The sequence below is a fragment of the Cornus florida genome, unplaced genomic scaffold (genome assembly GCF_030987335.1).
Source record: "Cornus florida cultivar Cherokee Brave unplaced genomic scaffold, ASM3098733v1 CherokeeBrave_3.0.0_Hap2_Chr07, whole genome shotgun sequence".
Classification (NCBI taxonomy): Eukaryota; Viridiplantae; Streptophyta; class Magnoliopsida; order Cornales; family Cornaceae; genus Cornus; species Cornus florida.
The window spans coordinates 74,111,884-74,131,220 of record NW_026775577.1 but is presented as its reverse complement, the minus strand read 5'-3'; the positions used below and the strand labels follow the sequence as shown (position 1 = coordinate 74,131,220).

At 37.2% G+C, this 19,337-nt stretch overlaps 1 pseudogene; it reads left to right on the top strand.

Moving 5' to 3' along the window:
• Positions 1–17,844: 17,844 nt before the first annotated feature.
• On the top strand, positions 17,845–17,943 carry LOC132267817 (small nucleolar RNA R71; annotated as a pseudogene).
• The last annotated feature ends 1,394 nt before the right edge of the window (positions 17,944–19,337 follow it).

Sequence of the window (19,337 nt, the reverse complement as noted above, 5' to 3'; positions counted from 1 at the left end):
TAAATAACCCACCACAATGAGCTTACTCCCTATCCATTATCATTCCACACAATCACTATATAATCACCACCTTTCCTACCCCATTAGAATAATTCTTACCAATAGAAGAGGCTGCCGTTAATACCATTGATAAGCACCTCTTTGATTACTTGGTGGGTGAGTTGCCCCAACTCTGAGCTGAATTTCAAGACATTCGTCAGGATCAAAGGTCTATGATTGCCATGATGCGCGCGCTTATGATTCATAAGGGGCTTAATCCCGATGCTCCACCGCCTCAATTCTCGATATCCTACCAGGTGCTTTGTTCTTTGTTTTTATTACTATTTTTTTTTATTATTATTTTTTCTTCTTGCTTTTGATTTTTGCCCAGTGAGGACATTGTCCAATTCAAGTTTGGGGGCATAGAGTCTACTCTAGTTGTTAAATTTTTTTTTAAAAAAAATCAATTATTTTTCTTTAGTATATTGACTTTAATTCAAGTATTTGAGAATAGTTGTGAGGATTAAGACACTTAAGTACTTTTTAAAATTCTTTTCTGAGATCGTCTTGAATCCCTAATTTTCGTACTTTATTTTATGTGGGTTTCATTATCTAGTATGATAGGAATTTTAGTAATTGTCGGTCCCTGATGGATTTCACATGCACACTAGAATTTTATCTATGGGTATTTGTATTTTTGGTTGAATTCTGATAACTATGGATGGATATGAATTGGTAAACATTGAAGGTTATTACTATGGCATAGATATTAAAAAAAAAAAAAAAATTCGTAACCCTTTCATGGAGTAATCGGGGTTCATGTCTCATATGCATAAAGTGTTCGCATAAAGAAGTGGAGGTAAGGATAAGAAAAAAAACAAAGAACGAAAAAAAGAAATAAATAATATTTTGCCATAGAAAATAATTTGAGAAGGGATCTAAGGAATTAAAGTTATAGAAGTTGGGTTCAATTGAAAACACATTACTACATAGATGATTTGCTAGTTCATAAATTTCACAACATTGGGGATTGATTTTACTATTGTTTTTGTTATATAAGTGTGTGGGAAACATTGGGATGAAGTATGAAAATTGGGACTAAGGAGTATAGTCAGATGATAATTTTTAAAGTACTTTTGTGTAGTCTTCCCCTTGATTATTGTGATGATATAAGAATAAGTTGATTGCCAGAGGATTGAATTGTGTTGTATGTTTGTGGGTGTTATCTCTGGAAACCTTCACGAGACTTCACTCGTCCACTAGGGGTAACCTAGGGGTTTAAAAGGCTTGTTGTATGCGCTAAATGCAATCGTGATTCCCATGAAAGCGGCATTTATGTTTTCTTTAGTTTTATTACTCTGGGACTAGCAATATGTAAGTTTGGGGGTGTGTTAGGCGCTGAATGTTATACATTTTAGCCCCTTTACTTGCTTGTTTTATTCTTTTAATAATAGTTTATTTGTGATTTTACATTATTTTATTGTTTTTATTTATTTCAGGGCTTTAATTGTAAAATCAGTCAAGACCAGTAATTCTGAGCTTTAACAGATGACATTCCATGGGATCGAGTGATGTTGAAAATCCAAGTCTAATTATACTTAGAAAATAGTCCAAAAGAAGCCACAAGTTGATGAGAATGGAAGAAAAGGAAAAATCCTTCTCCAAAAAGGAAACTTTCGCCAAAGTTGGTAACTTGAATCCGTTTTGGTAATCTAGTTATATCTATTTCCTCGAGTGTCAAAATGACTAAATTTCTCGTTAGTTGAAAGAAAATTCGAAGGGCTACAATTTTATATTTCACGAGAATTCCATAAAACAGTTGTTTACCTTGTCAAAATTGAGTTGGAAGTCTGTACGAATTTTGGAGTCCTTATTTAACAGAATTTCTATGTATGTCTTCAAGATGAAAAAGGGAACTTCAGGGCTGATCTTTTATTATTTAAAGGGAGTCCGCCATAGCATTGGATGATGATACAGAGGAGCTTGAGGTTGAGGTCAAAAAGAAGCATTCAGAAGAAAGAAGAGATCGATCCATAGTGGTGAAGATGTCTTCCTCAACCATGAAGAATTCAACTCCAGTCATGCTTGGCTAAACGCTTTGCTAGTGTTATGATGTAGCTTTATCTTAGCACACTGGTTTGATTGTATTTAATTATTGGAGAACAATTTTTATCTGCATGATTGTGTAATCTATAGGATTTTTAATTGACTTTTCAATAAGAATCGGTTTTAGAGTTTTAATTCAATTACAAATATTTTTCTATCCTGTCTTAGATATTTTAATCTTGTAATTGAGCACAACTCATTCGCTTCTTACAGTTGTGAATGAGATGATTACACAATTGTATTTCTCTGAATATAATGTTAGAGATTTGATGGATTATGTCTAGAAAAGATAAACCATGCTACACCCTAGAGTAAAGTAGATACGTAGATGGTTTTAACCAATCGAAGATAGTCTATGCTTAGCTTTAAATTATATTATTTTCTAGCTGAATTAATATGCGTTGTAGCCATGATTAATTCCCTGTGCATGTTATATCAGATATCTCTAATAAATTGATGCAATTGACTGGTGGTGCAACGTTAGTGGTGAAATCATACTCCTAGTTCTCTCTCTTTATTTTCTACATCCTATTTAATCATTGTTCTTTAGTTTATTTTATTTTTCTACTTAGTTAATTAATCATCACAATTCGATTATCCTACTTTCAAGTTAATTTGAAATTTAAGAAATCTGTTGACAAACTTAATTTACACAAGTCCCTTGGGTATGGCACCCTAACAAGTAAGTCCTATCTACAAAGATTCGTGCACTTGCGAGTGGTACATATAAATCTCACAACAAAAGCTTTGAGCTTTTACGTCCACAAACCCGCAATACCACCTACCATGTGGACAACCCTGGATCCGGAGAAATCAATGAATCCAGATCTGAATAATAGAACATCAGAGGTCCTCGCAGCTCCGGCCCACCCATTGCCGGACCAGAACCAATGTGACACGACTGGGTAAATGAACTCGATTAAGAAAGATGAGTAGATGAAATAGGCGAAAAACTGGGTTTGTTCGGCAATGGAGCCAGTGATGGCGAAAAACCATTGGTAGAGGAAGTTGTTGTAATCGAATGACATTTTTTAGGCTAAAGAAGCGATGACCGATGTTGGAGCAAGAACCATTGCCGAAAGTGAAGCCGAAGAGGTGGTGGTGGCTGTTGGGTGAGTGATTAGTTGTTGGGGATCGGCGAAGGGTAGTTCTTTGGTGGCCAATGGCGAAAACGGTAGTTTTGAGATTTTCATAAAAAAAAACGTTGGTCAAAATGGATGATTAGGGGCCAATTTGCACCAAAACAAACAGTAGTTGGTATTGTGTGATGGGTATAGGAGTATGAATGAGGGGCTCATGTTGGCAACAAGTTATGAAGGAAGACAAACTTGGAATATTCTCTATTAAGGACAGGTTGGGTGATAGATAAGATCATGATTCTAGAGGGCTATGTGATTCCAATACCTATTTTTAATTATGGCAGAATTTTTTAAAATAGTTAAAACGTCTTAACTATTTTGGTGGTTACCAGTTCTGAGTTGAATTTGCAACAACTATAAGTTTGATTATGCATTTTGTTTTTAATGTTGCAATGGTTTAATCTTCTTCTCTATTACTCTAACAGCATCAATAACCCTCCATCCACATTTCACTAAAAATGTATGTCCAATGGGCATTGACAAGTCCAGAGAATGGTGGTGTAAAGTGGATTTTGAAGTTGGATGAAGTATCAATTTAGCGAAAATAGATGCTTAACGCTAAAATATCATACAAAACCAGAAATGTTTGTCTTAGCTAGATTCTTACTGCCCTATATTTAATTTTTGAGCATGTGTTGTTGGTAAAGTGGATAAGCTATCACAATTCCCAGCGTCTTACATCCTAGTCCTCATTCAAATCATAATCTCTGTATAAAATATATATATATATATATATATATATATATATATATATAATATGAGTGGGTGCGTAGGAGAAGATATTAGGTGAGGTGGGTATATCTATCCAATGAACATTTAAATTTGTTGAGAACATTTTTTTTTAGACCTGTTTGATTGAATTGTGCAAATTCATTGGTTGAGATTGCATGCTCGGCTCACCCAATATCTATTCGGGTGTATGGGACTAGGGACCTTATCCTTTTTTGGTATAATATTGATTGCACTAGGAAATGTGTGGATAATCTTCCCAGCAGTGTGGTGCTGGTGAAACTCGAACATTGTAGTCCACAAGAGAAAATTTTACGGGTAAATTTTACTTACTTCCCTTAGGTTTGTCAATATCTCAAATACATCCCCTCTTTGTTTCATAATCTCACTTAGTTCCCTAAAATTCCGATTTATGTAATAAATTCTCCTTGGCTTGTCAAGTTTGTTCTTCTAATGCCTGAAATAATAAAAAAAAACATTTCATAGGCAAAAGGGTCAAAAAAGTCCATAACAAGAGAAATAAGTGGGATCATGAAACTGTTCGCTCACAAATGTGGTTCTGGAAGTGCGCGGACGTCTCACTCTCAGAAGACTCAAGAGAGATCGAACAAAAATTATCCTTTTTGTTTGATCAGGTGATTTTGGAAGAGAATGAATAAGAAACTCCTCACCGGGTTCTTTATGTCTTTTATGAAAAGACTTTTAATGTCTAAGATTGCAATGTAAAAGTAAGTGCGAGGAATGTAAAAGAATTAAAATGCAATGTTAAAATGTAAGCACTGAAAGATAAAGAAATTAAAAGAACCGGACTTGTATTGAAATTTTTGGAATTGAAATACAAAGAATTAAGGGTTAATTACAATGACACCCCTTAAGGTTTGTTGTATTGACAACCATATACAAGTTAGCCCATTTTCGAACAATGACACCCCCTCAAGTTTGATAAAGTTAACAAAGACACCCTAATCCCTCTGACACAAGGTAAATTGACTCTGTTGCCCTTTGACTTGTAAATTGACTTATTTCAATCATGAAATTACTATTTTAACCTTTTTAAAATCTTTTTAATGGACAAAACTAACCTCTTTACCAAACCCACCAACTATTGAAGAAGAATATTAGTGGCAGCGTGAAAGCCATCTCCAGACCTTTGAAACAAGAAGATAAATAAATAAGTATATATATACAGCAGGAGGAAAAAAATCGTTGGAACAACCTTGGCATCATTTAAAAAATTGTTGAAACAATCATGGCATCACTGAAAAAGTTGTCTCCACCGGCAGTGATCCTAGTCCTCCCACTCGCCCCATAAATGTCAACAGGATTACAATCACTACTGATTTGAGCTATGAGAGCCCCTACAACGTAAAGGGCGGTCAGGAACTACCTCTGCCTCGATAATGACGTCATCTTCCTCCATGCGTGTGCCACGAGCATCCTCTGCAATGTCGATTAGGGTTATTTATTTTTTCATTTTAATTACACACACACACACACACATGCACATGTAACCACACACAATAAATATTGAAGCTCTATTTTTTTCCCAATTCTTGATGGAATGTGTCCAATCAGCTTTTGTGAAATTTCCATTCATAATGGTCAAAGAAAAAGGGAAGGGGTGGTTTGAAAATCAGTACTTTCTTCTTTGCCTATCAATTCTCTTACGCTTACAGTGTTATAAACTCATATAGTCCAATTGTAATCAACTTACGAGTCCGCTTAGTTAGTTTTTGGAAAAAAAAAAAATTTGAATTGCATTTACATATATATATACACACACACACACATATAGTACGAATTGAAACTCTCTTTTTTCAATTCAATTGCATACACAAACACACACACACACACACACATATGAGCTACTAAGCAAAGAATCAGTCACCAACCAAGGACCACTGGCTCTAAAATCTTTAATTTCCTGAAGAGGAAGCTAAATGACCGCGTTTACATGATCAACAGAGAAAAGAAAAGGGGTGAACTTACTTCTCACTTCATTGATAAAAATAATTAACAACAATCAGGTTCTATGGGATAAAAGAGGCATCGATCTCTGTGGATGCGGAATCCCCTTTTGAAGGGGCCTCATGGTAGAACAAACAAGAGAAGGCAAATGAATCTGTGAGGACATAGATAGATCTCCGAAAAGTATCTCGCTCATCAAAGATTAAAAGCGTAGCAATTACAGAGACCACCATTGCTTATAGAACCACAAACCGATGCTAATTACAATAGTATATACGGACACACACAGAGGAGCAGAGGTGAGCATAGTGTGAGAAAAAGGTACTCCTCAACCTAGATGCCAAGATCATCGTTGCTGATTTGATTGTCGCCGCCAATCGGTGGTAGTGGTGGTTGTCGTCATCAATGAATTTGTAGAGGGTTTGTCATGATCAAGGGTTAGGTAGAGAGATAATCTGACTGGTGAGAAGAGAGAGAAATAAGATTTGCCTATGGAGAGAGACGAGAGTGAATAACACAAAGGCAACTTGGTCATTCAAGTGTTCTGATATTTTTTATTAAAATTTTATAAAATAATGAAGGGTAAATTAAACTTTTTACATGTTTTTAGGTTTTGTTTGGATGCCAGATCTGACAGGAGGTGTCAATGTTCAAAAATAGGCTAACTTATATATGGCTGTCAATACAACAAACCTCAGGAGGTGTTATTGTAATTAACCCAAGAATTAAAATGACATTGAAAATGAAATGACAATTTAAGGAAATTACATTATATGAAGTTGTTTGATGCTGTGAAGGGGTTTCAAATGTCTCTCTAAGTACGCTATTTATAGACATCCTAAAGCTAAAAGTGAAGAAGCCACGTTGTGTTGGTTGTATCCACACAACCAGCACAAAGTTATGACTCACAAAGTTACATTTACCACTCACAAAGTTACTGTAATCCACTTCTGTCCCTCTTCCATTCTCTCTTTCTCTACCACAGTCATCATCTCCACCACCACCCCATAGCCACAACCAATAACACTAACACCATGATCGCCACAGCCATAACTGTAACCACTACTCCTTTCTCCCTCTCCACTTTATTTTTTCTTTATATTTTTTTGTTCGTCAATCCACTTCTGCCCAAACCACCTTCTTCCTCCACCACCACCACCATCACCATCACTATTTCTCTTTCGAAGGAAAGAATTGCTTCATCTATTGAAGAATTGCATGATTTTGAAGGTAGAGAAACAGACCCAAATTTGATTTCAGCTCCAAATCTTTATTCTTTACCATCATTGCCACCGTCACGGCTGCTCGAATAGGATAAGCCCAAGGCCATAACCACCACCAATGTCAAGACTTTTCAAATTTACCAATGGGACTCCAAGACTAGTAGATTTGATATATAGCTAGTGTGAAAAACCTAAAGCTACTTTATGATAACGCAATGAAGACTGATGTGCCAAAAGGGAGTTGATAATGTTAGAGTTAATGAGTGATAAAGCTTATCTCAATGAGAAAGTTGTAATCTGTTGTAACTACTTTGTTTTACTTGATTATAGGAAACCAAGATACTAAATTGTAGGAGTTGGTTTCTTTTCCAATTATTGTAAAAAAACTATTCTGTCAACCAAAAAATGTATGGTTGGAGAATTTCAGATCACCTTCTTACTATTTTATCACACCAAAACTACGTTTCTTTCATGGTATCAAAGCTTTAACTTGGAGCTTCTGTGATATATTTTTTTTTTTTTTCTTCCTTGTTAAAGTTTTGAATCATTTTTTGCTTCTTCTCAATATTTCAACCCACAAGTCTTCAACATGTCACGTCACGTTTAACCATAAACTACCCTTACCCATCCACCCATCCTCTCTCATTGTGGCCAACTTTGTCTCGATTAAGTTTACTTAAATAAATTTTCTCATATGGAAAATCCAAATAATGGGACTAATTGAGTCTCAAGACATGCTTGGTTTTATTGATGGAAGTATTTCTATGCCAATACTTGACATCAACTAGTACTGACGAAGACTCCAGTAGGAGCGGTACTACAATCAATCCAGAATATGTTGCATGGATAAAGTCAGATCGGCTACTCTGTGGCTGGATTACACTGCGGGAGAAGTTTGGGTTGATGGAAAAAGTTTTGTGATGAGCACTGAAAAGTGCGCATTTAAACCCCTTAAGCTTGAGTATTCTAGGACCTTTATTTATCTTATTTTTCCGTTTTAGACTAATTTCATGTTATTGCCCTTTTTAAGTGCTTATCCCCAAAATAAGTCAATTATGCCAAATTAGAGCATAAAAGAAGCAATCTCAAGCTAAATAGAAGAATGGAGCAAAGTGGTGGAAAATAACAAGCTTCGATCGATTAGATATAATTTCGATTGATATCACAGTGATCAATTTAGCCTTGCCCAGACGGATCAAACCCCTTATCCTTATCCTTAAGAATTTCCTTCTTCGATCGATCCAACTTTCTTCAGATCGATCGAACTTCCTTGATCTTATCCCCACCTACCATTTTTATCTTTTTCCCAAAATATCCTAAAAATATCTCATATTTGTCTCATTCCAAAAAGGCGCCGCCAAGGATTGATTAATCTGGCCTTACTTCGATTGATCTGGCCAGAGTTCCATCGATCTCATCTGAATTTGATTGATTGAACCTCCTCAAGTCTGAAATAAAACAGAGTCCAGCTCATTAAAAGATGACTCATGGTGCAATCATTGAAGGGGCCCTAGTGCACGAGACCTGACCATTGGGTGTGACACTTGAGCTACCTATATAAGGATTTTGAGTCATTTTACACATGTCATGATAGATATCATATACAATCTTGGAGAGGAGGCTAGAGATTAGAGAGACTTACACTATTTGGGAGTTTTTCCATTCATCTAGGGTTTCTATCAAGGAGAAGATACTTCTTACCATGGAGATGGCCCTTGAGGGTTGGATGACTACATCAATGAGTGGCTAAACATTTTCTTGGGGCTAGAGTTAGCCCAAAGCATGCCTTCTAGATCTTGAAGTTTTGTATTTTGAGGGGATTTGTGTTGTAATTGGTGGTGTTGGGACCCAACCCAAAGCTTGAACCTAAAGATAGTAGTGTTAGACTATGGTCAAGTTTTACATTTATAATTTGCCACTACTACCTTTCACTAAAAATATAGTTAGGGCGAGTAGGGATCGTCCCAAGGGATTGGTGGGTCGTATTAGGCTGTGGAATCGAGATTAGGGTTAGTAGGTCGAGTGATCAAAAGATTGGTTGGTGGTTGAATTACACTAAGATGCAATTTAAATTAAAGTAAACAATTAAATGCAATAGGGAGAAAATAAGGGAGAAAGATCTTGGGGTTTAGAGATCACCACTAAGCATAGCTTTTCTACACTCTTAATGGATGATTAATGAGGGGGAAAACATGTATTACAACATATTGTGTGTGTATGGTTGTTTCAACAAGCATGGATGACAAATTAAGCATATATTGTCCAAGCAACATAGTGGATTGCACAATATATCAAACTAAGTCATTAATCCTTTCTTTAAGCTCATAATCCAAACACATCACAAGGTTAGAGAAATATGCTACTTGCTTTCATAAGTATGGAACATCAAACAATAAGCATGGATTGTCCTCCCATTTAACTTCTAAACTACAACTACACTACAATAAGCTAATGACATGAAATTAAACTAATTAAACTAAGGGAGAGGCACAATCCATCAAGAAATGAGTATGAACCATCAAATAAGCCATAAGAGCATTACATTAAGCACTATGGCTTGACAATCTCTAGATCTATAACATTAATACACATAGACATGCATCAATAACATAAGAAATAGAGACAAACACATGAACATCTATTCTAGCATACATAGACATATGGATAGAATGAAATGATCAATTGGAAGCATTAAACCACACAAATCATTGAATAAACAAGATCTATGTATATAAATATTTCAAAACATCTACCACAATACAAATCCCCTCAAAAATACATAAATCAAGATGTAGAAAACATGCTTAGGGCTAACTTTAGCCCCAAGAGGATGTGTAGCCACTCACGGATGGTGTCCTCCTACCCTCAAGGGTTAACTCCATGGTAGAGATTGCTCCTCTTCTTGGTTGATGGAAGAACTCTAAGCTTGTGTCTCTACCCTCCTTTCTTCTTTTCTTCCTCACTAAGAATATGGAAATTGTGTCTCTAGTGTATATATCTAGTATATGTCAAGAATGGCTCATATTCTTTATATAGGTAGGTTAACTATCACCCCTAATGAGCTGGACTCGTACACTAAAATTCCTTCCAATGATTAGACATGAGACAACTTTTAATGAGCTGGAAATTGGATTTTGTTACACTTTGGGAAGTTCAATCGATCAATCAATTGATTGGAATAAAGTTGGATCGATCGAACTTTGTGGGATCTTTGGATAAGGGCAAAAGAGCTTGGATCCATCTTGAAATGCTGAGATCGATAAACTTTCGATCGATCGAATATTTTCTGAGATCGATCAAACTTGCTAAATTTCACCTCTTGCTTCCTTTTGCTCCTTTCTTTGATTCATCTAAAGATTGCTTCAATTATGCTCTTATTTAGCTGAGTTAGCTTATTTTGGGGATAAGTACCTGAAAATGAAAATAATACAAAATCAATCTAAAGCGGGAAAATAAGATAAATAAAGGTTCTAGAATACCTAAGCGTAAGGGGTTTAAAAGCGCACTTTTTAGCGCTCATCACACCCCCAAACTTAAATATTGCTAGTCCGTAGCAATGAACTAGAAAGTAAAGGAATGAAATGAACAACTATACAACTATGAATTAGAAAGCAATAAATGGATAACGCCACTTTTGTAGGGAACACGATTACATTTAGCATATGCGAGAAGCCTTTTAAACCCCTAGGTTACCCCTAGTGGACGAGTAAAGTCTCGTGAGGGTTTCCAGAAATGATACCCATAAACATTAAGCTCATTCTTTCAAAAGAGATACCAATATTGCAAACAAGCATTGGGATAAAGCTATCTCAAGTACGCAATTTTTCAAACATTTCCAAGCAGTCTGCCAAAATTTCAACATCAAGTAAGCAAGTATGGTCCTTCACACATCAAAAAAATGATCATGCAAATCAAAACAACTCTAGAATCCTTTTTGAGTGGACCGGCATCAAGTATGTTGCTGTCTTAGTCAACTAAAGAAATGATCACATCCTTAGCCTCAAACTAGCACACAAATCTAGTACCGATCATCAAAACAAAAAGTTGACCTCTTATTAAAGCTTTATTGTTCTAGGTGTGCTTATTCTTTTCATTCGATTTTTTTTTTTTTTTTTTTTTTTTTTTTTTTTTTTTAACAGGATCAAAGATGGAAGCATGGTGCAATGTGTTGATCTATTAAGCTTTCTAGCGATTCATGAGGTCAAGCGTTAGGTCAATGACTCCCAAACCAGATGGCTTTAGGGCACTAGGTGTTGAAACGCCCCTAAAGACTTACAAGCTCAAATCAACTAGGCTACAAATCAAAACAACCTCCATCTAATCATTTCCCACTTCTCACCTTTTTGGGAGAAGTCCTCACTTTTTTATTGCTTTTGCAACTTTTTTTTTTTTTTTTTTTTTTTCAAGTTCATTTATTAACCTAGAGTTAATAAATGAAAAAGGGGTTGTTATCCACTTTTATCAAGAATGAAAGCTTTCAATGCACTACTAGCCCAATTGGGATATAGCCAATTCAATAATCAACAAAGCATGTACCCCATAAATGAATGCTAGTGTGCGCCTGTGCTAGTGTAGAATACTAAAGTGAATCTCAAAATAATCACAAAATGAGAATGATGTGGACCACAAGTGCAAGCAAGATATCAATTTTTCGAAAAATTTACTCCTAAATGGCATCCACAAGGCATACAAGGAGTATTGGACTCTTAAGTCAAGCAATTTTTAAATTTTAAGCAATATAGTCCTCAAAAGATCAAAATCATAGCTAGTTATGGACCAATCATAGAAAATTCCTCAAATACACAAGTCATGCTCAAAATTTTGAATTGAAAGCAAATACTATAATTAACACCATTACCCCCCCAAACTTAAATGACACAATGTCCTCAATGTGCAAAGAGAACAAAGGAAAGAGTATACTAGTGTAGCTAAGCAAAGAATGGCCGGGACACAAGTATCCAAAGTAGGTGGCATAGCCCCCCCCTCCCCAAACTTGGGATTAACAGTGGTCCTGAAAAGATGGCACTGGATAAAAGTTCATTAGACAACAAAGGGGATAATAAAATGAGCACAGTGGACATGCAAGTGTAAATGGGATAAGAAATTGAAGTAAGGAGAGAGGAAAAAGGGTAGTCCTGAAATTTTTGGGTAGTACTCTCTCTCACGGAAGTCACTGGGATGCATCTGATGGAGTCAATCACAGACAAATATATCAATACGTATATATGACATCTATAAACAAAGTATGCAAAAATGAGAAATAAAGAATAATACATTACATCCAATTTTTAGGCCAACAGACTGGCCGCAAATATATAACAGTATAAAAAATATGACAGATATCACAAATATATAATAGGAGAAGAAGATATGGAAATCATGAAGAGGAGGTAGGACGAGCAGGGCGTGCTCTGCGGATGTCTCTAGATAGATCATGTAATGCAGCTATGACATCTGTGCGGATGGAAACCATGCCATCCTCCAGAGCCTGAAGACGCTCTCTAAAACTGGGTATTTGAACTGGAGCCTCAGGTGCTGCTGGAGCTGGAGAATGATGATCCTGAGCCTGCTCCTCATCATGAACGGGCGACCCAACCAGAGAATGATGCTCTGGGTCCTCTATGGGCTGCTCTAAGTCAATATCCATATGCATGGCAGGTGGATCGACTGGTACATCGTCCGCCACTTGCTCTGCTGCTGTCACTGCCTGCTCTAACTCTTCTCTCTCTAGCTCCTCAGCTGCCTCTACAGCGTCATCCTGTAGACTCTTGATAAGAGCCTGGTAGCTCTTATCGTAATCCTTCTTCTTGAATGAGCAGGCCCCAGACTCAGTGCGTTCCCGTGGCTAGAAGGGATAGCGTTGGTCTCTCAGAATTTGTGTGATGAGATGGCCGAATGGGAGATACTTAGCTCATTTGGGCTTGGCCTTGCTAATATGGTTAACATATAGCTTAATCATAACGCTTTAGATGAGCATAGGAATGGACAGCCAGTGCCCTGTATAGAAGGTGTACAGAGCTGTCAGGTAGTCGTTGCGCCTCTGTATCTTATGGCCGGCCATAAAAACATTTCGGTATAGCACTGAATCAAAGAACCAAAGTCGTTTGGCAGATAAGTCCGAGTGGCGAAAGTCTCGCCACCTGCATAGTGACCTGTGAGTGCAACAGCTATGTCTGCATAGAAGGGCCTTCATAGAGTAGGTTAGGTATCCTGGAGATCGGGAGGGCAGACGTGCGGACAACAGGAAGATCTGGAAAGAGTGTCCACCGTGATACTGATAGGGTAGCCATCAATAGTAGTCCTCAGCTCTGCTAGGTTACTCGGGCCAGGTCGGAGGTTCTGGAAGAACATCCGAACCAACCTCAGGTACACTGGGTATGTAACAAGGGCTAGTATGGTTGAGATGCCCCTCCGGTCTATATCGTCATATGCTGCTCTGGTAAGAACAAACCGGGAGAAGTAGTTTATGTTGAAGACCGACTCGTGTGTCACTCAAAGGCATGAGTATCTCGGCAATGGCCGATCTAAGTCCTGGGCTGGCTGAGCTGGTGGTGGTGATAGAGATGGTATGTGCTTAGCCTCAGCACCAGCCTTGGAAGAAGATGCCTCATCCGAAGACTGTAGTCTACTGTCAGCGGATGGAGACTGAGGTGGAGTAGGCTCTATTGGCTCGGGCTTAGAAATGGGGTCTTGGACGTGAGATGGACCTGCCTCGTCCTCCAATCTCCGCCGGGCCCTGCTGTGATAATATCCACGAGCAACAGTCTTGACTCTAGCCATGGCCTGCAAAATAAAAGGAAAACTTGCAAAAAAGAAGTCAGTGCCGGTATAAACAATTAAAACACAGTTGGTAGAATTATGTATATCAAATGAGATAGACAAAACAAATAAGGAACATGAATCTATGCAAGTGACAAGGAATGAGTGACATGATGTGAAGCATGCTAGACAGTATAAGTATGGAATGCATCCAATGTGGAAAACACAGGCATTGGGCATGTATGAGATAGAATGAAACACAAGAGATGGTGTGTGAAATGTGTGATGCAAATATGTGAAGTTCGTTCGATCACAAAAATGTGAGATCGATGTAAGTTCGATCGATAGTGATAAGTGAGATCGATCTGTTACAGATCGATCTGAGAAAAAGTTTGATCGATCGAACTGTGAGGTGAAATTCGAAAAGTCACAGATCTGTGACGTGGATGGCACAGGGGCCTCACAAACAAGCTTGTGGGCCCCTCTACACAACAAATCAACATATTTGGTCACTTTCCTTGGCCCGTGACCCCCAAAATTAAGAATTAAAATCAAAAAATATAAAACCTATATATACATATATATACACATATATACATAGCTTCAAAACTTCATTAATGGTAAGAACATCATCATAACATCATAGATCTAACATATAAAGCTTGGATTCATGAAGAATAAGCTTGAAATCAAAAGAGGGGTTTCAAATCTTACCTCAAACTGAGAGATGAGATGAAAGGGAGATGAGATCTGAGATCCGAGATGGGGGAGAGAGATTCGAGATGAGGTGGACTCGCCGGAGGGTTCGCCGGAGGTGGAGAAGTGAGTTGTAGCGGCGAGGGACGAAGGTGAAGGTGTTAGATCGATCTGTGGTATCTATCTAACAACCATAGGTTTGATTTTTAAAAACATTCCGTTACCAGTTCGATCGATCGAACTGTGATCGATCTCTCCTCACTAAAAGGCAAAATTGTTTTGAAGCTTTTTTTTTTTTTTTTTTTTTTTGAAAATAAAAAATATTTAAAAATGAAAAATATTTTTTGGATTTTTGAAAAATAAAACTAAATAAAATAAAATTAAAATTAAAATTAAAATAAAATAAAATATTTTTGGAATATAAAACATAAAATTATATAATATATATATATATATATATATATATTTATTATATATATATATATATATATATATTTTTTTTTTGAACAATTCAAAACAAAAATCAAACTTAAAACAGTAGATCAAAGAACAGAGATCGATCTCTCCAAGATCGATCTCAAAATAACTCTGATCAATCAAACATGCAAAAACCTGCAGACATGTTCGATCGGTGGGACAAAGAGCCTTTTGATGTAGGTTGGATGGAGGTTCAAAAATTTTCTAAGTGTTGGGACTGCAGATCGATCTAAGATGAAGTTGGATCGATCGAAGAACTAAAGATTGATTTAGGAACAAGTTCGAACGATGGGACAGAGAGCTGAAATATGCAGGTTTTCTTTGAATGATTGGATAGAAAGGTGATTGGATGCCGGTATAGAGTTCGATCGGTCGAACCTCCTTAGAGATCGATCGAACTTATGCAAAATGCTCATTTTCAACATGAAAGTGCATGCAATCCTAATCACAGTTCCTAGCAATGTATATGAACCTAAAGCAAATATCTAGACTTTACAAGAAATGAAATTTAAAATAGAAATGAGGGAGGAATAGGTTTGTGACACCCTACGAAATGTACTAGTATTTAACGTCTCTAGCAAGACATTGGGCTCTTTTAGCCCGGGTCAACATCTTGTAGTGCATCCCCTCCTTAATGGGGTGATAAGTGCTTTAAACTCCACCCAACAAATGGTTCCCTAGAGAAATTGTTGGATTAGGCTCAAAAGCAATTTTTGGTCCTTGGTTAACATGATCCTAGGGCTTCCATGCCATTTCAAAACAAGCTTTTGAAACAACTTTCTTGGAATTCAGGGTTGAAGATGAACTTTTTGGAATTTTGGTTTCACACAATGACTCTATTCCTTCATATTTAAGGTCATGGTATTTATCTATAACATTCCCTTATTCATGTTTGTCAAATAAATTAGGAGTCGGATTGAAGATATTCAACTTCACCTTCATGTGGCTAAATGAGATCTTCATTATCCCCGTCCTACAATTAATATTGGCATTCACGGTTGCCAAGAAAGGATGGACAAGGATAATGGAAATTTGGCTCTTAGGATTCGGGACAAGTTCCGTGTCAATGACAATGAAATCAACGGGGAAGAAAAATTTATCGATCTTAATCAGTACGTCCTCAATGATACCCCTAGGCTTTTTGATGGATTGGTGGGCAAGTTGTAAAACCACCGACGTCGGTTTCAAGTCTCCTAAGCCTAATTTGACATATACCGAGTATAGAAGAAGATTAACACTTGCTCCTAAGTTAAGAAGAGCTCGATTAATGATATGATCTCCAATGATGCATGAAGTGGTAGGTGAACCGGGGTCCTAAAACTTTGGAAGAGTGTTATGCTGCAAAATTGAGGTTACTTGCTCGGTTAAGACCATTTTCCTAGGTGCTTGGGTTTTGTTCTTCCTCTTTTGGGTGCATAAGTCTTTCAAAAACTTGGCATAAGCCGGAATTTGCTTGATTGCATCTAAAAGTGGAAGATTGACTTTCACTTGCCTAAACACATCCATAATTTCATTTGTTTTGGCCTTTTACTTGTCAATTGAAATGAATCCTTTTAAAGTAACCGGAAATAGAGCTCTTGGCTCAAAAACTTTTTCGGGGATTTTCTTTGAAATCTCTTCAAACAAGAAGATTTGAAATCATTTTGCAAATTTTTCTTTTCAAAATCACTTTTCAAAGCACTTTTCAAGATATTCTCATTTGAAAGATAATATATATACAATGAAGGAGGAGTAGGATGTGAAATGAGATGGGTGTCAACTTGTGGTTGCACCAGTTCACTCTCTTCATTGGACATACCCACTTGGTTGTCCACAATCTTCCCACTTCTCAAGGTTGTCACCGCATTGACATGCTCTATTGTGTGACCTTCCGATGAGGAATGAGTTTCCACAACACATTGTTGATTTTGTGAGGCATTCAAAGGCATTTTCCCTTTCTCTCTAGCATTTAAAGTACTAGCTATTTGCCCTACTTGGGTTTTTAGCTTAGCAATGGATTGAGAATGAGAATGAAGTAATTGAGTGTTCGCCTTTAAAGTGCCTAGAGCGGTCAAAACTTTCTCTTCAAAAGCGGGACTCCTAGAATTTCCTCAAGAATATGATGGTTGATTAGGAAAATGAGAATTAGAAAATTGATTTCCTTGTGATTGAAATGATGATCTAAAACCTTAGGAACCTTGGTTTTGCATCGGAGGTGGAACATACTTCCCTTGGAAACCACCTTGGGGAGGGTTTGAGCCTTCCCCTTGGGTTTTCCGAGAGAAATTTGGGTGATTCCTCCAACTAGGATTATAATGATTTCCATAAGGATTGTTCCCTTGATTACCAAAAGCTGCATTAACTTGTTCCTGATGCTCACTTTGAACATGTCCATGAGGACAATTGGAAGTAGAATGTAAAACACTTGACTAAGTCATACATGTCTCATTGGATGCATGATGGGAATGGTTAGGGATGGAAGATACTTGATTTGCCGAGTTTTGGTTGATCAAGAATTGATCAAACCTTTGAGATAAGGGTTTCATCTCGGCGACTATTTCATTGGAATGGTCAACTTAATGTAAGCCAACACTCTTCCTTCTACTTGAATTCCTACCATTCTTAGAACATAAAGTTCGATGCAAAGAATTTTCACTCATGCTTTCATAAAGACGCCACACGTCATCTTATGCCTATTAATGTAAGAGCCACCCATGGAAGTATCAACCATGCCCTTATGATTGTCTGATAAGCTCTCAAAGAAATATTGAACTAATTGCCATTTGGGCATGTCATGATGTGGACACTTCCTAAGCAATTCATTTAATCTTTCCCATGCCTCATGGAACGTTTCCCTATGCCCGTGTGAAAACTCTCGAATTGAGGTTCTCATGGCATTGGTTTTAGAAACCGGATAGTACTTCTTCAAGAACTCTTGTTGCATTTCTGCCCAAGAAGTTATTGAAAAAGGCCTAAGATTGTTAAACCAATATTTTTCCTTGTCTTTAAGGGTGAATGGAAAATTTTGAAGCCTTAAGACCTCTTCCGGCATGTTCGTGTATCTCACGGTGGAACATACTTCAAGAAACTCCTCCAAATGCTTGTAAGGTTCTTCACTTGGAAGTCCATGATAGTTAAGAAGAATTTAAATGGTTTGTGGTTTGATCTCATAGTGGTGCAATCTAAATGGTGGCAATTGAATGCATGTGGGTGTATTGTATTCAATAGGCATATAGTGATCTCTTAAAGCAAGGGAGGATTAGCAATTGGAGGTGCAACATGGGCACCTTGATTGTCTTGAATGATGGGAGGTGGTGAAGCATAGATAGCCTTGGCATTCCCAATGGAACTTGGCCTTGTTGTTGTGGTGGGTGAATGAATGGCCTCGGCATGCCTAATAGTACTTGCATGTTATCGTGATGCACATTAGGGTGGAGGATGCCTTGTTGGTCTCTGTGACCAAGGTCCTCTACATGGTCCTCATTGCGTACTTTCATTGATGAAATGGATTGACTAGAACTTCCTCTTCCCCTAGGGTTTCGAACAACGGATTCAAGATGAAAATTAAGAGGGATAAGAGTAGGTTTCAATGATCTACGACCATGCATGCACAACAAAACACAACAAGCAACAAGTAATGAACAAACACTTCACCTTCGCAACAAATCAACAATCAACCAACTTCTTCCATATACAATGATCATATACTCCTATGCTATCAACAATATGCAAAAAATAGTAAATTGCCTCCACGCGGGCCAACGATTTAACTAGAGATTGAGTTAAGAAAGAGCTCACAAAGGGTCCTTTAGCACTTCAATTCAATTTTCAATTTTAGTTGCAAATGTTTAGATTTTAGCTTTTTCCATGCTTTTACTTAGCTCCTTATTTGAAATGCTCCTTTGCTCACCTTCTAGCTCAATGCACCTAGTCAAACAAGAACCAACACAATAAGTAACCATAATAAAAATGAAAACAAAGTAAAGACACGATCAAAAGATACTAATTCCTAATTGATTCCACAAATATGACGTTGCCTTCAATCAATCCCCGGCAACGGCACCAAAAACTTGGTGGTGTTAGGACCCAACCCAAAGCTTGAACCTAAAAATAGTGGTGCTAGACTATGGTCAAGTTTTACATTTATAATTTGCCACTACTACCTTTCACTAAAAATATAGTTAGGGCGAGTAGGGATCATCCCTAGGGATTAGTGGGTCGTATTAGGTTGTGGAATTAAGAATAGGGTTAGTAGGTCAAGTGATCAAAAGATTGCTTGGTG